At 37.2% G+C, this 8253-nt stretch overlaps 1 long non-coding RNA gene across 1 annotated transcript in view; it reads left to right on the forward strand.

Moving 5' to 3' along the window:
• Positions 1 to 6957, forward strand: part of LOC140003064 (uncharacterized) — a 14155-nt gene extending 7198 nt beyond the window's left edge. The window contains exons 3-5 of the long non-coding RNA XR_011811013.1: positions 2518 to 2613; positions 6201 to 6335; positions 6906 to 6957. This is a non-coding gene — a long non-coding RNA (uncharacterized lncRNA). The remainder of the gene's footprint in view (positions 1 to 2517; positions 2614 to 6200; positions 6336 to 6905) is intronic.
• Positions 6958 to 8253: the final 1296 nt, after the last annotated feature.

Consider the following 8253-nt stretch of genomic DNA (forward strand, 5'->3'; position numbering starts at 1 on the left):
ACAGGGATATAGAACAGCTGTCTGGAATTATTATAGTGTCAGGAAGAAAACGAGGATAAAGCACAAATAAGTAGAAGGTTATTCTGTACAACCATACTGTAAGAAGAGTGAAGCAGTAGTACAGGTAGTGATGGGATACAAAAGGTTGTGCCAAGAAAATCATGTTATGACCCCCTAGCCATGAAACATTATATATTCTCTTTCATTTAAATGCTTTTGAAATGTGAATCTGAAGAGGGATTCTGTTCTGTGGGATAATTTCTTTTTAACAATCAGAACTTCTTGGATGCTCACCTCTTTCCCAAAAACCAAGGGTCAGGAGTCCTAAGGCAGGAGAAGGTTGCATGTTACAGGACAGCTTCCCTAAAAAAATCTGCATTTTGGTGGTAGATTGTTCACTTCGCTAAGTGTTTGCCCATTGTATGAGATATTTGCAAAAAAATCAGCTCCAACAGTTTCTTGCAAATGTTTTCACTGGCCTGAAAAATCTGAATTTGTAGAGGGACTCAGGAAATATATATGCATTTGTCACACCTGTTTCTCTATTGCTCATCTTGTGTGTTTTTTTCTTCTGCTTTTTTTTTTTTTTTTTATTTGTTTGCTTTTGTAATGAGTTATGTACCAGAGCATTCAGGTTGTTGATCTAGACAGTTACAATTCAGGAGATAATAGAAACAGCAGGTTATTTTGTTTAAAATTTGTATCAAAAAGTCTGCAAGTACTCTAATGACTAATTTTATGTGTAGAATGTTAATGAGGGCATTTTCTCTCTGCAAAGCTTTTAGTATGGAAACAATCCATAGCCCGATATGAGTGGCTCAAATTGTTGTGTTTCCCTAAGTCTGGGAGAATTTCAGGCTTGAATTTGAGGCTACTTTGGGTCTATTGAATCAAATCTGAACATTTTGGCAGTAACAGGTATTTTTTCAGATTTTTATGTAGCCATTTCTGGGAAGTGTTTCATGAGCTATTCCAAATTCAAGCTGTTTACAAACCAAAGCTCTCACAAACTAAATCTGAACATTTGAAATATGAGAATGACAGTGGCAACAAGCAAAGATATCTGAAGATAGACTTGGATAATGTCAAACTTTAAGAACACCTACAAAAAGAAGCATATGAACAGTGTTCACCAAAAAAAAATCAGGAAGGAACTGAACATTGTTGTCCTTATTTTACACCTGAATTTGTAACTTGTCAAACTTGTCAAAGAACAAACTTTTTTTTTTTTTTTTCCCTCAGGGGAATGCTTTATGTAGAGAGAAAAGACTTAGAAAGGCTTCATCCTTAGAAAGAAATCCCACATATGTGAGCTTGAGCATCAAGGAGGAGGTTCTGGTTGATGGCAAGTGAAATACGAGTCAGCAGTGTGCCCTGGCAGCCAAAAGGGCCAGTCATACCCTGGAACACCTCAAGCATAGCACTGCTAGCCAGTTGAGGGGTGGGATTGTCCTGCTCTGCTCTGCACTGGTGTGGCCTCACCTTGAACACTATGTGCAATTTGGGGTGCTACAATATAAGAAGGATATAAAACTATTAGAGTGCATCCAAAGAAGGGCAACAAAGATGGTGAAGGGTCTATAGAAAGACATATGAGGAGCAGCTGAAGTCCCTTGGTTTGTCCAGCCCCGAGCAGAGCAGGCTGAGGAGAGGCCTCATGGCAGCCTGCAGATCCCTCATGGGGGGAGTGGAGGGGCAGGAGATAAGCTCTGCTCTCTGGGGACAGCAACAGGACCCGAGGGAATGGCATGGAGCTGGGACAAGGGAGGGTCAGGCTGGGTGTTAGGGAAAGGTTCTTTACCCAGAGGGTGGTCAGACACTGGAACAGCTCCCAAGAGAAGTGGTCATGGCATCAAGACTGTCAGAGTTCAAGAAGCATTTGGACAACATTCTCAGATACACAGTCTGATTTTTGGGTGGTCCTGTGTGGAGATGGGAGTTGGACTTGATGATCCTTGTGGGTCCTTTCCAACTCAGGATATTCTATTATTCTATCACTTAGCCGAAGTGAAGCTGCATATCTGTAACTGACACAGCAAAAACATTAGGCTACTCAGTGTTCAATAACAGTTTGGTACTTCTGTGTAAAAAAGCAGCAAGCTAAATTGTGAAAATTTTCAAGTACCATTTAACTAAGTGCTCCTTAAATGAAATTGAATTCCTTTTCTCCCCCTCTTTTAAGCCTGAGAAGTAACTTATACCTCTCAAGTTTCTTTCTCCAGTGAGTGAGATTTAGAGGGACCAGTCACATGTCTGGATGGTATTGTTCAGGACCATACTTCTACAGTCTTAGCTGAAAGTTGGCAAGTCCTAGTGTGATTCCTTGCCTCCCAGAGCCTGGTATAACGAGCAACTCATACAGTGTCTGGCAAGCATGAATTCATGGAAAAACCTAGGAAATTAAAAAAAAAAGTGTATATAACAGAAACAGTACATTAAGTATTACTTGACCAGTGAAACGTCTCTGATAGACTCTGATTTGTAATTTTCCTGATTATTCATCTCTTCTACCTGCAGAAATCCACTAACTAGATTGAAAACACAAAGCCTCTATGGCAAATATAAATTGACACAATCCACTGAAGCCAGTAGAGTATGGTTATTTTACACTGGGTGAGTATCTGTCTCATTTTGTTTCAGTTTTCATTGTATACAGAAGTGAACCATGATTTAAATATAAAGGGAATTTCTACAGTTGTAATAAGCCTTTGCTTTTCCAAGCCTTGTCTTCCCTTCAAGCAGTATGATACCATATGGGTTTGATACAGTCAATAAGTTTATTTTTTGTTTTGTAACATTACCCACTTTGGGATTTCATCACATTTACAGCAATGTTTTGAAGTTTTATTCATAAGCATGTGCAAGACCTTAGCTTTCCACTGCAGCTTGTTAGTGTACATTTTGGACAATGTTAACATCATCTCAGATATTCAGGACAAGTGAAGAACTGGGTTTAAGTCCTTAGGAGAAGCTAAAAAGACCATTAACAAGCCAAGTCCATAAAAAACATCTGTTCCAGTCATGCTGCTGATTTTTTATTAGTCCTTCAAATCCATAGCAAAGATCTCTAGAGCAAGAAAAATGCTCTTGTGTGGAGTGCAATTTCCAGTTTCTTAGCTAACCTGATTTTGTTGATTCATACATATGCACGATTCAGTTCTGTTCCTGAATACAAACAAACAAAAAAAAAAGCCCCTTTTGGGTTGTACTTTATTTATTTTCCTTCAAATGCCCTTGAAAATTCATTTGCTCAGTGAAACCAAACAAATAATTGCATACTAAAAGGAAAATGAAGAGTAGCAAGCTAAATAATTTGTAACATCAAATATTCCTCTGCTGTGGTTAACATTCTCAGTGAGGGGAAACAGTTGGCAATAAACAGCCCAATGTATCTTAAATGCAATAATTAATATCAATGTCAAATGCATGAATTGAAAATACCTTAGGATATGCTTTCACAGTTCTGCTATATCACTGCTAAATGGAATATGCTATATAACTATAATAGCAGTTATACTTGTCATATTTCTCCTGATCTCTAAGGAAAAATTCTCATGTAGCCTTTATGTGGCTTACATCTTTTTCTATTCAAAGTTGTATTTTTATGGGCGTCTTTATGGTGGTTTTTAAAAGTTTACACTGTGAAAGCAAATGTCAAAATTTGTATATCATACAGACTACACGAAGTCACATTCCTGATAATTAGGGATATGCCACTACTCTGTTGTGCACATCATTGCTAGCTACCTGTGTAGTAAATAACAAAAGATTACTTATGATTTGGGCTCTGTAAAGCTCATCTGTGTGAGAAGAAAAAAAAAAAAAAAAGAGACTTCATATGGAGATGAGCACTTTTCACCATGCTCCATGTGTGAAATCTTGCCAAATGTGTAGTTCATAAATCAAAATTGGCATTTTTGAGATGGGAGTTGTCAGTGAACATCCTGCTAATAAAACAGTATTTTATCATTCCAGCACTTGTGTGGAAGCTCCTTGCCAAAGATTATACTAGTAGTAAGTTGCATCTGGCCAGAAATGTCTTATTTTAGGAAGAGAAGCCTGAGCCTTTGGGTTCTGTAGCTATAGGCTGTGCAGTGCCATGCTCTCATTCTGCCAAACATGTTCCCACCACAGGAAGACAGGGTGTCAAATCTCATCACAGCCTGGCCTTCTCTTGGCCTCTGTTTTGGTCTCAGCACTTCTGAGCAGCGTTTTTCACCCTTGCATACTCTGTAGTGTCAATATGTGCTCTGTTACAAGTGGAAGAACTGCCTTGGTGGAGAATATATTGTAGTGGAGTTCTGTAGGGAGGAGAAGTCCTGATTAGGTAGCAAACACCTTGAATTTATTGTTTTTCTTCCACCTTTCAAAAAAGCTGTACCAGACATGGGTCAGAATGTGGCTCCCGTATTTTCAGTGATGAAAATCGTTCTCCCTATGTTTGCTACCCTCATTTATGGCATTAACAATTTTATTTCCTTATAGAAAGTCTCCTCTGGTACTCTTGAAAGGCTGATTCTGTGCAGAGAAGTAGAGGTAAACGCTTGTAAGTAGGTGATCTCTGACTGCTACAGAGAGGACCAGGAATTACAGAGTAGCTGTACACACAAGTGGAGGTAGCATGTTTACTTTTCCCCTTAAATTTGTTCAGAAATTCTCATCTATTAAGTAGTGCACTGCACAATTCAGTTAATAAGAAGAATTTTATCTAGAAAAGTGTCCTAAACAACAAGCATAAGCAAGTTAGGAACAGAAGACATGGGAAAGGCAGAGAGCAATGATCTGTATCTGTAGGTGTCTGAGAAGTGCATGAGGGACTGATTCAGTTAGTGGAATATTCCAAATAATGGTGGAGGATAAACTGACATTTATGTGTCACTAGACATGAAGGTTAGAGAAATAAACTTCCAGAAGAAAATGCTGCATGTTCTGCCTCTTGTGAATCACCAAAGGATGCTCTCATGAATATTCCTATTAGCTGCTTCTGTTGTGGGTATGGTCTGTAATAAGGAGCCTGGTCCTTCAAAGAACTACTGCTAGGCTACCGATAGAGTCTCCCTTTGACTTGGTTTTACACGGTGAAGTTCTTTAGCTTACTCGGCACTATTCAGAAGATTCAATGACTCTCATAAATCCAAGCAATGAAATAACATTGTCCCAGATGAATTTCAGAAAAAAAGAAAAAAAAAAAAAAGAAAAATAAAATTTGCAATAGAAAAAATCATATAAGCTATTCATTCATGTGTCTGGATTTTAAATCAGTTGTAAATTATTTAGAGGAAATATTTCACTGCTGCTGGTTTTTTTTGTTTGTTTTGTTTTGGTTTTTTGTTTGTTTGTTTTTTGTTTGTTTTTTGTTTTTTTAAACAAGACCATATTTCCAGTACTGGAGCTCATTTATACTGAGCACACTGACATGCTTGTAGCAGGTTTGAAACAACATTAAACTTCCTCTTATGCTGAAAAGGAAAGTTAAAGGGGTAAGTAGAGTGGGATATATGCATCTCTTCTTTTTCTCCTGTCTTTGAGAGACTACCTGTAACTTGTTGGGAAAAAGGTGGTTGAGACTGGATGTCACCAATGACTAAGAAGTTAATTAGGCTAATGCAGTATTGGAGAGAGAACTAAGATATGTAGTTAGCTTTCTTTGGCTGCCAAGCACTTCTAAATCTGCTTCTAAATCTGCAAGTTCAATAAAACTTGCTTGTTACATTAGGCTAAAATGCATGTGGTAGACCTGACTATTTCTCCTGATGGAGTTCTGTGTACTGCCATCCTAGTGGTGGTGTCAGTCCATGGAGTCCTTACACAGAGCATGGAAGCATCTGGACAAATCATATTTTCATAATGTAGCAGCACTAAGTCATCATTTGTCCCACTTATATCAGATCCACTCTGCAAATCTGATAGGAAGATTTATCCCAAGGGATCTCATCTTGCTTCCTTTATTTGGTCACTGAAAACCATGAGAAACACACAAGTGGGGTGAGCACTGTTTGACCCTTGGTAATTAAGATCACTTAATATGCTTACTAGTTTGAACAGAAGAACCAAGCACAATGAGTTAGGACATTTACAGGGTTGGTTTACTTCACGCATGAAATATTGGAAGACAATATGAATGACTTTTTAACAATGATTCTGCTCTTGAGTCTATCCCATTTCTTTTTTAACAAATGACTGTTTTCCTTTTCTCTAAGGTGTTCTTTCAGAAGCAGACACAGCAGACAGGGAGAGATGAATTTCTAAATTAATATCAGCTTTGGAAAACATCCAAAAGAGACCATGATACACTGCCAGCATCATTATGCTTGGGTCCTACCTAAAGAGAAAAAGTAAGTTGTATCTGAAGTAGTAACCAATCTTCAATTCCTGAAAATAAATACAAAGTTCAGGAAAAGCTAATATATACATCAATCTGAACTTTCAATTCTTGTGAAAAAACTTGGCCTCAGAGCTTCAGAAAATAAACATTTTTGCCACGTGGCAATGGTTGTGAAGTAAATATGTCCCGCTGCTCTGATCTTACATCCTGTCACATTAATGTTTCAGAGCACTCAATATAAATATTAAAACTAATAGCTTCACTCTTCAGCTATTACTCCATCATTCCCTGAAATCATCATAAAACATTCAAAGCCTTTTAGAACATTTACACACTTGAATCTGATGATGGGGAAAGGAGACTAACAGAGCACAGCACACAAGCTTAAATAATAGTGGAAAGCTGTTTATGGAGTATGCTTTATTTATTCATCATTTCAACTAAAGTTTCAATTTTGATGGAGGGGAAATAATCAAAGTATAGCTGTCAAGGGAGAAGACTAAAGTATTGCTTTTCTATACAGTGGACTTGTGTAAAAAAAAATAAGAAATAATTTATTTTTTTTTATTTCTATAAAAAGCAGAGTCCATGAGAATCTCGGTCCAAGGTCAATCAATCTTAGGACTGTGGGTACGTAAATAGCTAATGGATTGTAAAGACACATACCAGTGTTATGAATTTTTAACAAGCAACTCTTCAGCACAGACCCCTATAAATCAATGATGACTTATTGGCTGGATCAATTATGCAAACTTTAAAACATTTAATGACAGGTAATGAACAAGTCTCTGGAGTCCGCCAGTCAACAGTGTTTTGCAGTTGTACTTACAACTGCTTAAGTGAAATGTCTGCAGGAAGCCTTTCCTCAGAAATGATTTAGAGCTAAACTCTAAGGTTGTGCTACAGTGAGACAGCATGGTTGCATTTCTCTTTGTGTATAAACTTAAACATGTTGGCAAGTGGGCACTGTTGTTAATGTACCTGTAGGCGTGTATATCATTTATTTTCACTAACAGTATATATATTTAACCTTGGAAACCTGCTCTCTCAAACTTTATAGTTCAGGTTTCCTGCAAGGTGCTGTAGACACAAATAGGTTAATTTTCAAAGGAAGAAAAAAAAAAAAAAAAAAGGTTGTGCTTATGTTAGTTCTTCCTCATAAGTCTTTATTTTGAAAATTAAGTTCAATGTCAAAAAATGAATTAGATATGGGGAATGACAGACTGTATTACAGTTAACCAGCACAAAAGGAGTGAAAGATAAGTTTAGGCTGAATAATACAAGCAAAGTCTTATGGAATAACAGGTGGCATTATGGTGGTTTAACTGCTAATTAAAATGATTATCCAATGAAAGATGAAGGATTTTTTTCTTTTTTGTGGGTTTTTGAATTTAATAGTTATTTCAAATTCTAAACATTAACCTTTCTAATGGACAACCTTAGGTAATTCTATAGATTACAAGGAAGTTGTATGTTAAATGTACCATTCAAGAACAGTAGTATAAGCCACTGATCCAAATGCCACATTTCTCTGTTAACTTAGTTGAGGCTTTACTCAGATTGACTGAGGCCTCTTGGCTGAACTGGTAAATTGAATCAGTGTTCTTTTTATTGCCATTTGCTTTATTTTTCTAAAGACAACAAATATAAATGAAAGCTTGCCAGAGAGTATAATCTTTGGTCTGAAGAATCAAAGTTCAAGTGTTTTGTAAAAGTGGTAGAATTATTTTATTTGACAAAAATTGTTATCCTCAGCTGTATTCTTCATGAAGAAACTGTGATCATAGAGCCTCCCAATATCCTATGAGAACATATCTGAATCCTAGTCATTAAATCACACCAGCAGGGTCCTACATAGGGTCCTCCAGCAGTGATTCCTGAGAGCTTCTGTCTTACCACCTTGCTCTGAAAGTTGCTCTGGCAATTGC

Source organism: Anas platyrhynchos, chromosome 8 (assembly GCF_047663525.1).
Source record: "Anas platyrhynchos isolate ZD024472 breed Pekin duck chromosome 8, IASCAAS_PekinDuck_T2T, whole genome shotgun sequence".
NCBI lineage: Eukaryota > Metazoa > Chordata > Aves > Anseriformes > Anatidae > Anas > Anas platyrhynchos.